Source organism: Periplaneta americana, chromosome 12 (genome assembly GCF_040183065.1).
Source record: "Periplaneta americana isolate PAMFEO1 chromosome 12, P.americana_PAMFEO1_priV1, whole genome shotgun sequence".
NCBI classification, from domain to species: Eukaryota; Metazoa; Arthropoda; class Insecta; order Blattodea; family Blattidae; genus Periplaneta; species Periplaneta americana.
This window is the reverse complement of record NC_091128.1, coordinates 97999335-98018079: the sequence shown is the minus strand read 5'-3', so window position 1 is coordinate 98018079 and position 18745 is coordinate 97999335.

The window sequence follows — 18745 nt, the reverse complement described above, 5'->3', positions numbered from 1 at the left end:
AAAACGTCTGTAACTTTTGAATAACCCTGTATATTTTCTTTCTTTCTTTCTTTCTTTCTTTCTTTCTTTCTTTCTTTCTTTCTTTCTTTCTTTCTTTCTTTTCTTTCTTTCTTTCTTTCTTTCTCTTTCTCTCTCTCTTTTTTTCTCTCCCTCTTTCTTTTTCTCTTTCTTTCTTTCTTTCTTTCTTTCTTTCTTTCTTTCTTTCTTTCTTTCTCTCTCTCTCTAATTATTTCTCTCTCTCTTTCTTTCTTTCTTTCTTTCTTTCTTTCTTTCTTTCCCTCTTTCTTTCTTTCTTTCTTTCTGTCTCTCTTTCTTTCTCTCTTTCTTTCTTTCTCTCTCTCTTTCTGTCTTTCTTTCTTTCTTTCTTTCTTTCTCTCTCTCTTTCTTTCTTTCTTTCTCTCTTTCTTTCTTTCTCTCTCTTTCTTTCTTTCTCTCTTTCTTTATTTCTTTCTTTCTTTCTTTCTCTGCCTCTTTCTTTCTTTCTCTCTCCCTCTGTCTTTCTTTCTTTCTTTCTCTCTCTTTCTTTCTCTTTCTTCCTTTCTTTCTTTCTTTCTTTCTCTCTTTCTCCCTCTCTTTCTTTCTTTCTTTCTTTACTTCTTTTTTTCTATCCTCTTTGTCTTTTTTATTATGTCTGTTTGCCTTTCTTTCTTTCTTTGTTTCACAATCTCCCTGTCTGCTATATTTCTAGATTTCTCTCTTCATTATCGTTCTCTCTTCTGTTTATCTTTCTTTCTATCAATATTCTTCTGTTTATGTTACAATTTGTGGTCAGTGCTATTCATAATTTTATTACGTTGTAAAGAAGATACTAACATTATTCTATGCAACCATTTACTTCTAAGTATTGTTCCGTACTCCACAGAAATCACTGAATACAGACTACTCCCAGTAATTAGTTCACGATATTATCAACAGATGGCAAGAGACTACATCTGACTAATCGGTTCGCTTATGATGGCGCACGAGACAAGCAGTTCTGATTTGTGTCTACTTTCATTTACGTAATCTTTATCGTACAGTACATTTTCTTTGTCACACTTGTAGCAATTCCCCCCCCCCCCCCGCACCTTTTTTTTTCTCGCTAGGAGCCATAACACATTCCAGCGTTCATGAAGCAAGTCCGTTTATGCATCACTTCTATTCCATTGGGTGGGTTACCATTTATAAATATTGTGGTAGATTTTGCTTATACTTATAATAGACAAAATATGCACTTTATGGTTTATTATGTTGCCCATTGAACCGTAACAACATCGTAAAAGATGATTGGATGTTGCTATGGTGGGTGGAATTCAATGTAGTATATAGCTCTTTGTTTCTTGAATGGCGTATTGTGTCCCGAAAATTTCATCCCCACCCCCACATCACGATAATATATTATAATATTGCATATCAGTAGGTAGGTAGGAAGAACACTATGTAACATCTCATCCTATACAGCATCGCCACACCCCAAATCCTTGACCAGCAGCCAAGAGTTCTCAGCCTAGAGAATGCCACAATCGCGATTAATAGAATTTTCTTCTCTTTCTTTTTAATTGATGTTTCAGTCCTTATCAGAGTTTGGGCCCTTTTAAGCTAATTTCCGAAAACACATATAATACTAAATAAAATAAAAGTGCTCATAAAATACTTGAAACAATTGCAGAGTATAGTTTTCATATCTTATTTTAACTATCATAAACCAATTTTTTCAGTTATAAATTGTGAAGATTATTGAGAATAAAGTTGTTAAATATGACTCTGATTTATCGTCTCTCATTGCTCAAACATTTAAAAGATTACTACACATATAGGCTACAGCTTAAGAAGTTCCACTCATTTGGTGAAGAATCGGTAAAACGAAGAAAACATCTCTCCGGCACCGGAACTCGAACCCGGGTTTCCCACTTTACGTACTGGCACTTTAGCCACTAAGCCACACCGGATTTGAGTTCCACTGCCGCACAGTGGTCTAGAATGCAAATTTAGCGGGACATATTAATAACTTTTCAGCTACCGAACAGATTTTTATGAAATTTTACACAGTAGTTACAGGTAGCATATATGTTTTGTATGCAAGCTCTCGTTACGTTGGTATAAGGGGAACTACCCCTTATAGGGGGGCACATTTAGACAAAATTAGAAACTTTTCTCCTATCTGACAGATTTTTATGAAATTTTACGAAACAGTTACAAGTAGCATATATGTTCTGTATACAAGCTCTGATTACGTTGGTATAAGGGGAACTACCCCTTATAGGGGGCGCAATTACACAAAATTAGTAACTTTTCTCCTATTTAACAGATTTTTATGAAATTTTACACAGCAGTTACAGGTAGCATATACGTTTTGTATACAAGCTCTCGTTACGTTGGTATAAGGGGAACTACCCCTTATAGGGGGCGAAATTAGACAAAATTATAACTTTTCTCCTATTTAACAGATTTTTTTGAAATTTTACAAAGAAGTTACAAGAAGTATATATGTTTTGTATACAAGCTCTGATTACGTTCGTATAAGGGGAACTACCCCTTATAGGGGGCGCAATTAGACAAAATTAGTAACTTTTCTTCTATTTAACAGAGTTGTATGACATTTTACAAAGTAGTTATAGGTAGCATGTATGTTTTGTATACAAGTTCTCGTTACGTTGGTATAAGGGGAACTACCCCTTATAGGGGGGCGCAATTAAACAAAATTAGTAACTTTTCTCCTATTTGATAGATTTGTATGAAATTTTACAAAACAGTTACAAGGAACATATATGTTTTGTATACAAACTCTGATTACGTTGGTATAAGGAGAACTACCCCTTATAGGGGGCACAATTAGACAAAATTAGTAACTTTTCTCCTATTTAACAGATTTGTATGAAATTTTACAAAGTAGTTACAGGTAGCATGTATGTTTTGTATACAAACTCTCATTACGTTGGTCTAAGTGTAACTACCCCTTATAGGGGGGGGGCGCAATTAGACAACATTAGTAACTTTTGTCCTATCTAACAGATTTTTATGAAATTTTATACAGTAGTTACACTTAGTACATTTGTTTTGTATACAAACTCTGTTTACGTTGGTATAAGCAGAAGTGCCCCTTACAGGGGGATGCATTTAGACAAAATCTTATGGGGGAAAATGTAACATTTTAGGCACCTTTTGGACACTCGGGAAGCTTATTTGGTATATAATTAACAAGTTGTCATCTTGAATTCCCTGAATTATACTGCGGAAGCAGATTCGGTTCACAGATATTGAAATAACTGCAACCGAGAAAAATGCCACTACTGCACCTCGAAAGAATAGTGCTCATAAATTATTACTTCCGCAAATCTGCGCACCTTAAGACTAGATTTAAAATAGAGTTAAATAGTGGAGGAAATTAAAAAAAAAAACATTTTTGGACGAACCAAAGGGGTTTTTTTTCTCTACCTTAGCAAAGTCGGCACTCAATGGTTATATTTATATTTTGTCCCGTGTCCATTCATGCTAATTTTACATACTATAATAACATTGAATGTAACAAAAACAAACAGTGTTACATACCTAAAGAACTACTTGACACGTTGATACCAAATATGAATGGAATCGACCACTTACAACAGAGTTACAGCACAAGGAAAACGGCAGACTCGCGGCGCTTGCTGAGTAAGAATGCTGGGTGGCGAAATGTGGCATGTTACCGGCTTCTTATCTCGCTATGCAGCCATCTCCGCTGATTAAGATAATCAATTGAGTGTTACTCTGTTATATAGGAAAAATAATTTAAGGGTTTAATTTCATTTTTTTACATGTCATTTTTCTCTATTTGTCCTCCTAAATATGGATTTTAGACCACTGTGTGCCGCATTGAATCCCTCTCATTTTAAATTCTACCTACTGTGTTCCCCTTTGTTCTACCCTCGTGTACCGTGTCACAGTATGTGTGACAGTAGACACAATGTCCAACCACAAGTACAGAGGTGCACTCATTACGAGTGACTAAGTGGCCGGGGTCCGACGGAACATGGCGCTGTCTTGAATCAGAAAGTGATTACTTATCATATTACTAGTAAAATAATATTAAAAATATAATAAAATATACACACTCATTTGTTTCTAAAAAAAATATTATACTAGGTAATTATTATTATGATTGTGTTCCTGGGAACAAGTTGTTCAAATACGTATATGTTTCAGTATTATTAATTGACGCAAATAATATGAATCTTACTCATAAAGGTAGCACTAATGTTATTGTTTGGAGTTTTGCATACTAAGAAATGTCTAATGGAAACAAACTGATGCTTTGTGAATGTAACGTAATGGGAAATTAATTAATGTCATAGAGTGTTAAAATTTAAAGAAGTTTATTTTGAAAATCTAAAGCATGAATTTGTAAATTTGTTTTGTATGTTGACTGGGACCTCATATTGCCATAGGTTAATAGATATGCATTTTACTATTTGCCTGTTGAAGTCATGATTCAATATTTTAATATATTTATTTGCATATCTAACTTACACAACTATATCTTATAGTAATTACATTTTAATATACGGTAACTAATTTTATGCTTTATTCGAATTCCAAAAGCCTGCAACCTTTTTGTTAATGTTTTGTAAGTAGATGTTACATAACTTAGAAAATGGAACTCATGGAATACCACAATATCTAAACATAGGTCTACAATACATTATATGAAAAAATTTAAGCATTATACACACCTATTTGCTTTGACTTATGAAACCTGTAGTCTATGTAGTTCCGAAACGTTGGAAATGTTAAGTTCCAGGGCACGGTAGAATACCCAGAAGTCTATTTCTGAAAGAATATATCCCATCTTCCTACTTTATTTCTTGTAATGTGGATTAAGTAATGGTGAACTTCCACTTCGAGTTTGGAATTTTAGGTTTTGCAGATGATTTTAGTCTCGCATATTCGTATTTTTAGTACGTCTGAAATGGAAATGCTAAAAAAAAAAAAAAAAAAGAAAAAAAAAAACAAAATTGATAGAATTAGAACACTGACAGTAATAGTACAGCACATTACATGACTAGTAGTAAAAGTTCAGCTTTATGAAAGAGTGTTCCAAGACCCACGAGTGTAATAAATCTACTTTTGCAACTAGTCGTAGCCTATAAGATATTTTATGAACCTGTTGTGTATTTTACTAAAAGTTAGAAGAAAATAAATTCGTGATAAAATTTAGTGTCTTATAATCCAGGGTCAAATGTTAACGTTTCTTAGTAATTGTATTTTATTAATGTAGAATTTACAGGAGAATGGAGAAAGTTACACAACACAGAACTGCACGCATTGTATTCTTCACCTGACATAACTAGGAACATTAAATCCAGTCGTTTGAGATGGGAGGGCATGTAACACGTATGTACAAATCCAGAAATGCATATAGAGGCCGAGATATAGATGGGAGGATAATATTAAAATGGATTTGAGGGAGGTGGGATACGATTGTAGAAACTGGATTAATCTTGCTCAGGATAGGGACCGATAGTAGGGTTATGTGAGGGCGGCAATGAACCTCTGGGTTCTCTAAAAGCCGTAAGTAAGTAAGTAAGTAAGTAAGTAAGTAAGTAAGTAAGTAAGTAAGTAAGTAAGTAAGTAAGTAAGTAAGTAAAATCAACATTTGGCTCACTTTCATAATGCAGGAATAAAATTAAATAAAGATTAATAATACTATTAGCTATATTTATGTAGAAAACGTATTGATAGAAAAAGGTGTGATTTCAAATAATATGCCTCCTAAAGTGAATATTCAGAATTGTACAAATTGCCAGATTGCAATATGTTTCTGTTACCATCATATACTTGAGCTGCGTAAACATGACGGTTACCAATATTTTTGTTTTAGATTGATGTTGCCAGGAGAGTGTTATGAAAGTTTTATAAGATTTTGCTGTGTAAAAATAGGTAGCAACGTGTGTTTAATTTTATACGAAAATAAAGAGAAACTTCTGAAATAGAAAAAAAGTGAAATAATGGCCTACACTCTTGCAACAAAAGTATTAAAAAAAACAATTTTAAGGAGAAGACATTCAGGATGTAAATAGTTTTATATATTTTGGTAACTAAGTAAATACAGATGAAGGATCATTAGGGGATGTAAATGATAAATTATCAAAAGCAATTGCTGCCTTTTCTCAACTAGGCATATATAAAATTTGTAAAAAATATAACATCTTTAAAACAAAACAAGTAATCTTCTGCAGTAATGTAAAATCTGTCGTATGTGGACGTGAGACCTGGACTGTAACCCATAAAGTAATCAGCAAATTACAGTATTCTATAAACAGATATCTCCTGAAAATCTCAAACATCAACAGGCCTGATAAAATGTTAAACGAAGAATTAAACAGCATATTATGAAAGTAGTTTATAATGTTATACTTTACTTCATGAGTCAATGTTTAGGGAACGGGCGATGCTGCTCAGATATCAAGTCCCTACTTGTGCCTCAGGTTATGTTACAACGATAATTGGTAATGCTTGCTTGTAGGTCGATGATGAAAATGATTGGAATGCCATGAAAAACTTAAGAATTCATATAAAATTTGCTCCTTTTCTCTTTGTCTACCACAAATTCCTGTTGGACTCTCCGTGGTCTTGAACCCGGTTTCCCGGCGTGGAAAGTCGACGCGAAATAAATTCACTGCATCGAGTTTATCTTGACAAGTTATGTTATCTGAGATAGGCATTAAATTCATGTATAATGCATTGCAAGACCTCTGTGGCTTTTAGGAAATAATGTGGATATTTGAATCCTGAGAATTCTTCAGAAGTCCGCCGCGGATGGGGAATATCCAAGTGAACTGTTGATGTTTCGTGAGTGGAAGTGTCTTCCATCCATCAAGTGACGGTGGGCAGGAGGGAGCAGAGTGTGTGACACTCTGTAATTTGCAGTGATAAATAACTTGGCCGCGAGAGACTTGGCAAGACTGACAGCTGAGGGAAAAGCAGTCCAGGAACCGCTGGCCGTCAGGAACACCCTCTTACTTTGCGCTTATATTTTCCTTTTTGTGTACAAAGCCACTGAATACTGCGCCACGTTCGATAGTACCAACTTTTCGTTAGCTTAACCACTCCTGACTCCAACTCGGTACACTGTTATGTGAATTATTTTCTACGACGAAGACTGAACTTAAAATCTCAATAAATCAATATGAAATTTGTAGTGGACAAAGACATGTTTACCCCACTCACCCACTCACTCACTCACTCACTCACTCACTCACTCACTCACTCACTCACTCACTCACTCACTCACCACCCACCCACCCACCCACCCACCCACCCACCCACCCACTCACTCACTCACTCACTCACTCACTCACTCACTCACGTTTTCACACCTAAAAAAATTACCACTTCGTAGACTACAAAGATGCCGGAAATGCAGGTTCTCTTGACGAATGTAATTTTATTGTAAGATTTGTGGTAGTAAAAACGATATAGAGAAGCAATGGCTCGATTACACTGGACAACAAATTTAAACTTTGTTTCTGTCCTTTAGATGAAACTATGAATTAAGGTTGTATTTTTGTACATTTTATTTACTAACAACAATAAACAATAAACAACTAAATGAGAGGTGCTGAGTTCATTTCTGAAAACCAAAATTATATAACATATACCATTTTTATGGTACACACACTTCACTTACACAAATTTGTTATATTAGCACATAAAGTAATCTTTTTTTGGGCAAATTCTCAAATTAAAATATATTTTTTTGATCCTTTACGTTTGTAGACAGCTTCTGCAATCTCTCTGATGAGTGACCAGCAAAATTCAGCCAGCATACTTGCATTCCACCTTCCACTGAAGGTAGATATTTCTTGATGAAACCTCTCCCCGTGTTCATCGCTTACAGCACCAAGGTTTTATGGAAAGAAGTTCAGGTGGCTGTCACGAAAGTGTACTTTCAGTGAAATGTTGCATCCCGTAAGGTGAAAGTAGTGCAACATTTCACTAACATTAAATAATTTTTTATTTTGGAGAAACAGTAGACTACATGGTGGACAACAACTAACTGTAGATTCGTTTTTGTGACCACAAACTATATCGAATACACATATTTTTTATAAAAAGGACAAATTTCATGTTATACAGTGTTATAGGTAATTTGCTTGAGACTTTAGGTGGATAGGTTTTCTCGATTGTTTTAGATTCCAGAATTATTTCGAATTTATTTCAGAACAGATTTTATGATGTAAGTAGTGAACGAAGCGGTTATGGATAGATTTACTCCAATTATTCCTTCTTCCCTAATATCAGCAGTGTGTTACTCCTTTTGGTTTGATCTGATGCATATTTTCTTAGTTTTCTTTCATAAAGTGATTTTAGAATAGGTTTTTCTCCCAGTAGTACTTCAGTTTTGCTGCCATTCTCACTGGGCTGCACGTTTCAATTAAAGTTATTAATTTTTACTCATGTGGAGTTTTTTCTCTTTTTGTATTCCTTTTAGGAATTTTTTTAAAACACATTTTAACAGTTATATACGTAATACAAAATCGAACATCTATTTTCAGCATGCATTTTGTATGCATATGATTATGAGTATCGTCGGCTCAGAAAATTTATATGCTATACTTTTCATATCTACAGAAGATGTAAACCATTCTTGGAATCATCAAACTGATCGTCATTGTTTATTCCTTCATTTATGTGAAGTGAAGAGATAAGCCATTGAAAGGAAGATGTTATATATAAATACAACGCCAACTCATTATATAAAAAAGTTCGTAATAAAACAAGATAATGTGATGCAGCAAAAAAATTGAAGTTTTCAAAATTTTCACGGAAATATATGAAGGCCGTCCAGAAAGTAAGTTTCTGCGGCCGTTTACACACAAAAACACAGTTTCATGGAAAGATTTATTGGAAGAGATACAGGAATCATTGAGCTATTTTTCAAGATATTCCCCACCAGAATTGAGACATTTGTCATACCGTGAGATCAACTTTTGTATCCCTGTGTCGTAGAAGTCTGCTGCCTGGAATTTGAACTAGCGTGTGACAGCCGTCTGCACCTCTCTGTCACTGTGAAAATGCTGACCGGACAAACATTTCTTAAGGTGTAAGAAAGATGATGATCGCTGGGAGCGAGATCCGGACTGTAGGGTGGGTGTTGAAACACCTCCCAGCGGAAAGGTATTGTGTGCCAAGCCGTATATGGCCGAGTGTTATGGTGCAGCAAGACAACACCGGCACTAAGCACTCAGTGCCGCTTGTCACAGTGACAGAGAGGTGGAGACGGCTGTCACACACTGGTTTCGTTCCCAGACGGCTAACTTCTACGACAAAGGGATAAAAAAGTTGATCCCACAGTACGACAAATGTCTCAATTCCGGTGGAGAATATGTTGAAAAATAGTTCAACAATTGCTGTATCTGTTCCAATAAGTCTTTCCATGAAATTGTGTTTTCTTTCTGTAAACGGCCCCAGGAAAACTTAATTTCTGGACGCCCCTCGTACATTTTTGAACGATCGTGTTTTAAGTCTTGAAAGTTAGAATTCCCACACAGAAACTTGTTGCTAGGGAAACCATTCTTCATAACGTAAAACTATGCTGAAATAAACCCATTACAGTGCACTTATTGTTACTTAGTTACCATTACAGTGCAGTTTTGCAAAGGCTTTGGAATAATATTGCTCTAAATTTTCAATAACTCACTTTACCAAAAAATGTCACTTAGTGCCTATTAATTTTCAACTATTCAATTACAATTAGTAGGCCTATTGAGGGGGGAGATGGGTGAAAATCCTAACTTCTACAAATTTTAACTAGAGGGTTTATTTTATGCACACATGTACCTCTTGAAATATATTACGTGCTACGGAATTTAATTCATTTCACTTAAGTAGTTTTTGGGATATGATTTTTTTTTGGAAAATATGGTATATTTTCAAAATCTATCTTCTTGCAAAAAATTTAAATAGATCATATGATCCGATCCACAAATGTGTGTGTAATATCTCTGACATATTTAGAAAAATACTGAGAATCTACCTCTTAAAAATATGTTTTGAGAAAACTTAAATAAATAGCAAGTCATCTGCAGGACTAAACAAGAAATGTGAGAAAACAGGTAACATGGCGCATTTGATGCGCTTTCATCTTGGAGCGGGGTGAAATAAAAAAAATCATCTACCCAGGAGAGCCTTTACTCATACAGACCGCATAAAGTCAATGCTTAAATATATCCTTTCACTTCCTCTAAAGAAGAAATAATATTGTTTTTTTTAATTGTTTATTTTACTACTCTTTATTAACTGCTATGGTTATCTAACGTCTAAATGATATAAAGGTGATAATTCTAGCGAAATGAATTCAGGATCCAGCGCTAAAAATTACTCTTATTGGCTTGAGAGAAAACCCCGGAAAAAACCTCAACCAGGTAACTTGTCCCAACCAGGATTTAAACATGAGCCCTCTCGTTTCACGGTCAGGCATGCTAACCGTTATTCCACAGCGATGGATATCACAGTGTTCATATCAAAAGGGCACCATGATCTGTTTTGTGACCTACTTACATTGGGGTCCCTATGAGGGGGAGGGGACGTATCGTGTGAGACTCAAGTCTAAAACAACATTCACCATGTATATTGCAGTCGACCAACGTCGAGTTTCTCTCACAAAAAGTAATGTGTTGATACTATTGATTTTCTTACTTCGTAGGTCGGACGTCTATCACAAATCAGCTAAGGAGTCGGCGACCTGGGATTGAATGTCTCAAGTTCATACCGACAGCAATTTCAAGAAAGTAGAGGTACAAGTTGAAAAAAAAAACTTTGATACTTAAAGATCCAGCTTTAGCTATGTTAATAATTGACTTCATTTCTTACATCATCATTATTAGATACTGGACAGATCCCACGAGATTTATAGCGGATAGAGCGGTTGAGGAAGGCAAGTTTACTCTGTTTTGATGTCTCTATTATTACTTAACTATTGCTCCATTACCATCTTCTTTGATGGTTCAAAAATGTATTTTGAGTATATATTTAACTAAAATATGCATTTTCAGCATTCCTCATATCGAAAAAGTGGTATTGGTGTTATCGTCTGTCCAGCTGTCTGCTTATGAAGAATTATTCTTCCAAATTAATTGTTTGATGGATTCTGTTCTTACTCAGTATCCGGAAGTTATATAATAGTAACAAGTGCACTGGTATATTAAATGACTAATAAATACAGACATCTTCAGAATATTACAATATAGGTTTATGTATTTCGTGTAAGTTTACGAAAGGTCAATTGTAGGCCTACAGCAGTGATCAAAGCGGGTGTCGTGATTACATCGTATAATCACAGATATTCAAACGGGTGCGAGGAGTTTCCTGTACATTGTTGTGTTTTTCATTCACGTACTGAAGGCAAGCAGTGGGGGCATCATGTCGCTCTACAAACTCTGTCTCTACAAGCAATAAGAGGTGGTCTCGTAAAGAATGAGAAGGAGAACTTTTTTGTTGTTCTGTCGGACAAAATGTAATATGTTTACTTTGCTCAACGGTTCAGTTAGGAGTATATAGAAACATTAATTGCTACGCTGAATAATGTATTATTATTATTATTATTATTATTATTATTATTATTATTACTACTACTACTACTACTCTTATTACTAACCACAAAGTATGTGTTTCTATAATTCTTCTGTACATGCATGAATTTGATTCATATTTTTAGATCTTCTCCCTAGAAGGAAAAAATTGTCAGGTTTTATTTCAATTTTAATCTTCTTATTCTTTAGATGAGGGTAACTATTTATTAGTTATTCATTTAATAATAATATTGTAGAACAACTGATTAAATATTATGTGCCAACGAACTGTTAAACGCCAGGAATTGATGAGATAAATAAATGTAAGTAAGTCAGCTACCTAATGGGCTTTGAAATATCTCGTGCTCTAAAGCCTTTTAATAGAACAGAATTTCTCAAAAGAGTAATGATTGAAATAGCTTAAATAACATGTCCATAAGAAGTTTATAATTTTGAAAAACTACGAATTTCTCGACCAAGTATCGAGAGAATAATTTAGAAAATTTCTGATTATATTCAAGAGGAAGGTTAAAAAAAGAAGCAAGAAAAATCGTATATTATTCACTGGTTCTTGATGACAGCAGTGACAATACTGATACAGCAAAGCTTGAGATTTTTATCCGCGGGATTGGTCAAGATGTTAGTACAGGAACCACCACTGGTTGTAGTTTTCATGCCAAGTACCTTTCCTCCGTCTCTTTACTTCATAGGTTGTCTGTCGTATGTAATCACTGCAGCTCGAGTTTTGGTCACCGCTACTATATTATCTTAAAACGAAAAATTTAAAAATTGAGTCAAATATCTATATGTACCTATGTCTTTTGTGTTCAATTCACAAACGTAAGTTCATCTTCTTATGTTGGTGCATATTAAATGTCACTTAAGTATGTTCTTTTAATGGTTCAAGAAAGTAAACTATAAAGTATAGTATAATATTCAACACAAGAAGGAACGAAACTTTTTAGGAAAATATATATTATTTAATGTACCGAAGTACATATGATATTTCCATGCAGATATTCTGCGTCATCATACTATGAAAGAGTAATGGAACGGAGAAAAATTCTCTCCGGCACTGGGATTTGAACCGGGGTTTTCAGCTCTACGTGCTGAAGCTTTATCCACTAAGCCACACCGGATACCCACCTGGGCGCCGGACAGAATCGTCTCAGTTTAAGTTCCAGCTCTTGGGTTCCCTCTAGTGGCCGCCCTCTGCACTACGTCATAGATGTCTATGAACGTAGGACTGAAGTCCACACATGTGCTGAGGTGCACTCGTTATGAGTGACTAGTTGGCCGGGATCCGACGGAATAAGCGCCGTCTTAAATCACGAAGTGATTTACGCATATCATATATATTATTTAATGTACCGAAGTACATATGATATTTCCATGCAGATATTCTGCGTCATCATACGATGAAAGAGTAATGGAACGGAGAAAAATTCTCTCCGGCGCCGGGGTGGGTATCCGGTGTGGCTTAGTGGATAAAGCATCAGCACGTAGAGCTGAAAACCCGGGTTCAAATCCCGGCGCCGGAGAGAATTTTTCTCCGTTCCATTACTCTTTCATCATTTTTAGGAAAAGTTAAGTCATATAGTGTTAAAGTATGTGTAATCTCATGACAATTCTTTGTTCAGTTTCTGCGTAAAACGTATAGCTAATAAGGAAGTGTACGTTGTTTGTATGTCACCGTTTATTTTAATATACTGTGTATATATATATATATATATATATATATATATATATATATATATATATATATATATGAATAAGTAATTTAATCTGGAACATAGTCTTTGAGGTGGACCAAAGTTTAAAGTCGAAAAGGAATTGCTTGTTAGAATTGCTACCTCCTCTCAGTTGTAGGCCTATGTCCCACGTGTTCTCCCCGCTTTCAGCTTTCCCTTTTTCGGATTTCCATACGAAAAGTAAGCCACAGTTTGCTATCGAGGCTAATAGTTGACGATATCTTCCTTTCAGTAAACAGTTTTGCTGCTGTTTAGCCTCCGTACCTTTTAATCGAACGTCAAAAGAAGTCCATTCAGGAACAGGATTGCAACGTACAGTGCGCCAGTTTTATTTCTTACTGTTAAGCGATAATACTTCCGCAACTGTCATGCGTCATGTGCCTCACGCGGTGCACTCGTACTTGACTATTGGCCCTGATTACGTATATATTATGATCTAGGCTATTGGCTGCGACGAAAATCTGAGATAACACTAAGATAATAGAGATTTTTCGCACTCTCGTCGCCGGCTAAAAGGCTAACGCTATGTTCATCAGTAATGACATATTTGGTGACGTATGTTCACGTTCGTAAAACTTCGGAAAGAATAGTAAGGGGTCGTGCATGTATTCCTTTAACATAAGGCTCTGTTATTACGAATTTCACACTCCGTTAAACATTTATCATGTCGCAGCTACTATGATAATCAATCGCACTGTAATTTTTTTTTTAAATTGATAGCTCAATGTCTAAGAAAAGCACAGAAAAAATTCGAAATGAAAATTTTTTTGAAAAGTGAGAAAAAAATATTAACTTGGATGTCATCTGTTCAGAATAGACATTTACACCTTCAAAAGTTACTAAGCGGCAAACTTTTTTATTTTTCACTTTAGATTGAGGTCAAATGAGAGAAATGTTGAGAAAGAATGGAAATTACTTTTAAAAGTGGTCACTACTCAAAATCCTTACTGATTTCCGAGTTACGGCGAGTTAAACAAAGGAGCGTTTTCGCTTGACGGAGGACTCACGACTCAATCTTGTGTGTGTTGGAATCTCAAAGAAAACTTCTTTCCTGAGCCTTCTTGAACTTCGGCCTAATAATTTATCCATCTTGAGCTGTTCTAAGTATATGAACATCATCCAAGAGATGCCATGTTTTAACACCGAATTAGACCTACGATAAACTTCCTTCACTTCCACATTATTCGTCTAGAGATAGCGGGTCCACTATTGAAATAACGTGAGATGAATGGCTGTGATTGGCTCTTTCATCAATGACGTCAACATAACCGTTTAGCGTAACAGCAGGGTGCGAAAACTCTGTATTACAAGACAAACACGGAGCAATTGGACTCAATAAGTTCCTATGGAAGGGAGTTGTTTCCTTTTTGGTGTTACAGTCAGTACGAACGAAAATTTTCTTTATGGTGATGATGTGATAGCAATGGATGTTTTCTTGTTTGCTGTAGGTACGACAGTGAGCATTTATGTTTTTCACGCACTAACTCTCTCCGAAAAGTGAAAAGATGGTTTGTAGAAAAATTTCAGATGTCTGTCCACCGCAGAGGAGCAACGGTTAGCATGATCGTGAAACGAACGGTCCCGTGGTCAAATCTTGGTTAGGACGAATTATCTGGATGAGTTTTTTCCGAGGTTTTGTCTCAACCAAGTAATGCAGAATTTCTGGGTAACTTTCAGCGTTGGACCTCAGATTCCTTTCACCATCACTAATTCAAATGTCATTGTTATCATTACCATATACCGGGTTAAGTTCACGGTGCAGCGTGTATTCGTACAAGAGCGCGGCTGTTTGGCGACAAAAATCATTGACAGAACAAGACTCAGGCTGCTGTGCAACCCTTTAGGTCCCTCCTGCGTAAAAAAATGTATGTAAGTTATCAGTCGTTCTACAGCACGTAATCATTATGTAGTCTGTAGATTATGGTATATTATGAAATGGCTATTAAAACTTGATACCTGTTTTGATGTGTAACGTCTATATTCGATCTTAATTAACAGAAGAAAAAAATTGTGAAATGGATATTGCATTGGTCGCCATGGAAATACTTACGTAATATCCGATAAACCTGGCAGTCATTTCTATACATAAGGGCAGTTCGCATATATATATATATATATATATATATATATATATATGTATATATATATATGTATATATATATATACACACACACACTTGGAATAATACCTATATTATGATACAAGATTGGGAAGTGCTTTTACAAAATCGAGGAAAAGTTTGAAAAACGGGCAGAGCGAGTTTTTCAATTTCCGGGATTTTGTAATGTACTTCACAAACGTGTATTGTACAACTTTTTTACACGATTATTTTATTGCAAATATAATATATTTATAACAATATTATTCCAAAGCCTTCGCAAAACTACACTCTAATGGTGTCTAAGTAACAATAAGTGCATTGTAATGGGTCTATTTCAGTATAGTATTATGTTATGAAGAATAGTTTCCCTAGCAACAAGTTTCTGTGTGGAAATTCTAACTTTCGAGACCTAACAACAATAGCTATAAACACAACAAAAAACACAATAGTGCAAAAGAGTTTATTATAACACGAGGGAGGGGGGGTTGCAATATATATAAAATAATGTTATGCAGTTGTACTTCGACATGAACGCGAAACAGTCGCGTGTATAATATATGCGTAACTATAAAAACCTTAATACAAGGTTGGCATTACAAAATATGGAAGTCCACCGTTGTGAAGTAACGGTCAGCATCTGTGACCATAAAACGAGCGGAACCAGGTTTAAATCCTGGTTGGGAAAAGTTACCTGGTTTAGATTTTTCCGGGGTTTTCCCCCGACCCATTAAGAGCAAAATGTTGGGTAAACGGACCCTGGACTGATTTCGCTGACTTTACCACCTTCATTTCAATCAGACGCTAGATAACCATAGCAGTTGATAAAGAGTCATAAAATAACCAATTAAACTTACAGATTGATAAATGACAATAAAATTATTTAAGGGACATATGTTTATTACATACAGTACACCAGTCAATTGTCTGTAACTCAGAAACGGTTCTTTACTTGTTCTCTGCATGGTACATCCTATTTTAATGCATTCGTGTTATAGTAGGATTGACTCTTATTCATAACTAATTTCATTATGTTCATTAAATCTTATATCAAACTATTTATGTATCCTAATTCCATTACACTAATTCAGTGGCGCCAACTTGTATGGGCCCGTGGGGCCCGAGCCCATCCTATAGTTCGTCTTGATGTTGTTGTTGTTTAGTCAACTGTCTGAAGACAGGTCTGAACGTCACAAGTGATACCAAGAAGACATCACTTATGAGGCAACTGGGTCAGGATATAATGGGTAGGGCGGTCATTTCTTTTCCCCCCTCCATTGCATACATTGTCGACTAACTACATATTACACTAATCAGACCCTCAGATGCTACAAACAATTGTTCTTCCTCTGACACACATCGTCAAGTGAGATGTACTGCCTGATAATAGTATTTCATCATCTTAATATTATTATTATTATTATTATCATTATTATTATTATTATTATTATTATTATTATTATTATTATTATTATTTCTGTTATCGTGATGGTGGTTTGCTTATTGAAATCAGCAAATAACAATCTTTTAAAATAAATAAGGATGCATTGTTTTTATGCACTTTATTCATCTTTCTTACCGCTATTCAGGTACCACATAAAAGTATGCTGAAAAGTTGAATTTAAAAGATGTATGTGGCCATTTAGAGAGAGAAGTACATTCAGGAAAATCAAATTTGCAATACGCCGTACTACATAATGGTGAATCCACGTCTTCCAAGTTTAAAAAATACATAATTATAACGTTCTATTTAATTAATGAAAAAAGGTATTTAATTACGCTGAACAGTTACACACAAAATAATGCGAAGATTTTTTGGTGTATATTTACTATTGTGGATGAAGGGTTTTTATTTGGTAGTCAAAATTGGTATTCACAAAGAATACAAAAGAATGTTACCTACAAAGGATGCAGAGCATAAGTCTTGGATTTTATAATAGCCACATACATTTCAAAATCGATCTTAGATCTCGATTTTGTTATTTTTAACATTCTATATTATATCATACTATTATATATTGCATCCATAGTCACATCAATATTACGAAAATTAATATCATGATATATAGGAGAGAGAGAGAGAGCTACCGGCGTGACTCAGTCGGTTAAGGCGCTTGCCTGCCGGTCTGAAGTTGCGTTCGGGCGCGGGTTCGATCCCCGCTTGGGCTGATTACCTGGTTGGGGTTTTTTCCGAGGTTTTCCCCAACCGTAATGTGAATGCAAGGTAATCTATGACGAATCCTCGTCCTCATCTCGCTATCACCAATCTCATTGACGCTAAATAACCTAGTAGTTGATACAGTGTCGTTAAATAACCAACTAAAATAAAAAAATTAATATATATGAGAGAGGATTTATGAGATTTTTTGTGAACATGTAACTGTAATGTTTGAGCTCAAAAAAAAAAAAGCTCTCCCAATGTTTTTCAAAAGTTAGCGCTCTAATTATTCCTGTATAAGTGTGTTGGAAAGAGTGGGTGAAGAAAAAATGATGCTGAAACTGATCAGGAAGAGGAAAAGGAATTGGTTGGGTCACTGGTTGAGAAGAAACTGCCTACAGAAGGATGCATTGGAAGGAATGGTGAACGGGAGAAGAGTTCGGGGTAGAAGAAGATATCAGGTGATAGACGACATTAAGATATATGGATCATATGAGGAGACAAAGAGAAAGGCAGAAAATAGGAAAGACTGGAGAAAGCTGGGTTTGCAGTGAAAGATCTGCCCTTGGGAGAACATTAAATGAATGAATGAGATGTTAAACGCAATCATTGGAATTTCCTAAAATTTTCTGCCACTTTTTTAACTTTATTGCTTTTTTTAATGAATTGTATTATAAATTCGTTTGATATTATACAATACATTGCTTACAGAAATTGAAGAGCTGGAGGAACACGGCAAGTGGTGAAGGTGTGCGCTACTAACGTCCACCGCCACGTTTGAATCTTGCGACGTTTGATATGAACTGAAGTAAGGAAGGAATTATTGTTTCAAGTGTTCTGAGTTGACGTAACGACTTTATACAGCGGTTCTGTTATGTGGACAGGCAGTGGATTTTCTACATACTCTTTTTTATGTTCCCTCTTTGTTGTACAGCAAACAACACCCTCCAGGGTCTCTTTTGAATAATTCATGATGTTCCGAACTGCGAAGTCCATCATTGAACACTACATATACACCCTCGACTTGATCAACTAACTCACGGACCGCGCGCGTCCCACGATGTTGTTGGACTTAATTTATTGCAATTCTATACCGGGCGACGCTTCGCCCATCGACCTCATTGTTCGTGGCTAGAGAGACACTCATCGTACACCAAGAACAGCTCATGGAATCGCAAACAAACAGAGACTACCATATTTCATAATGGAA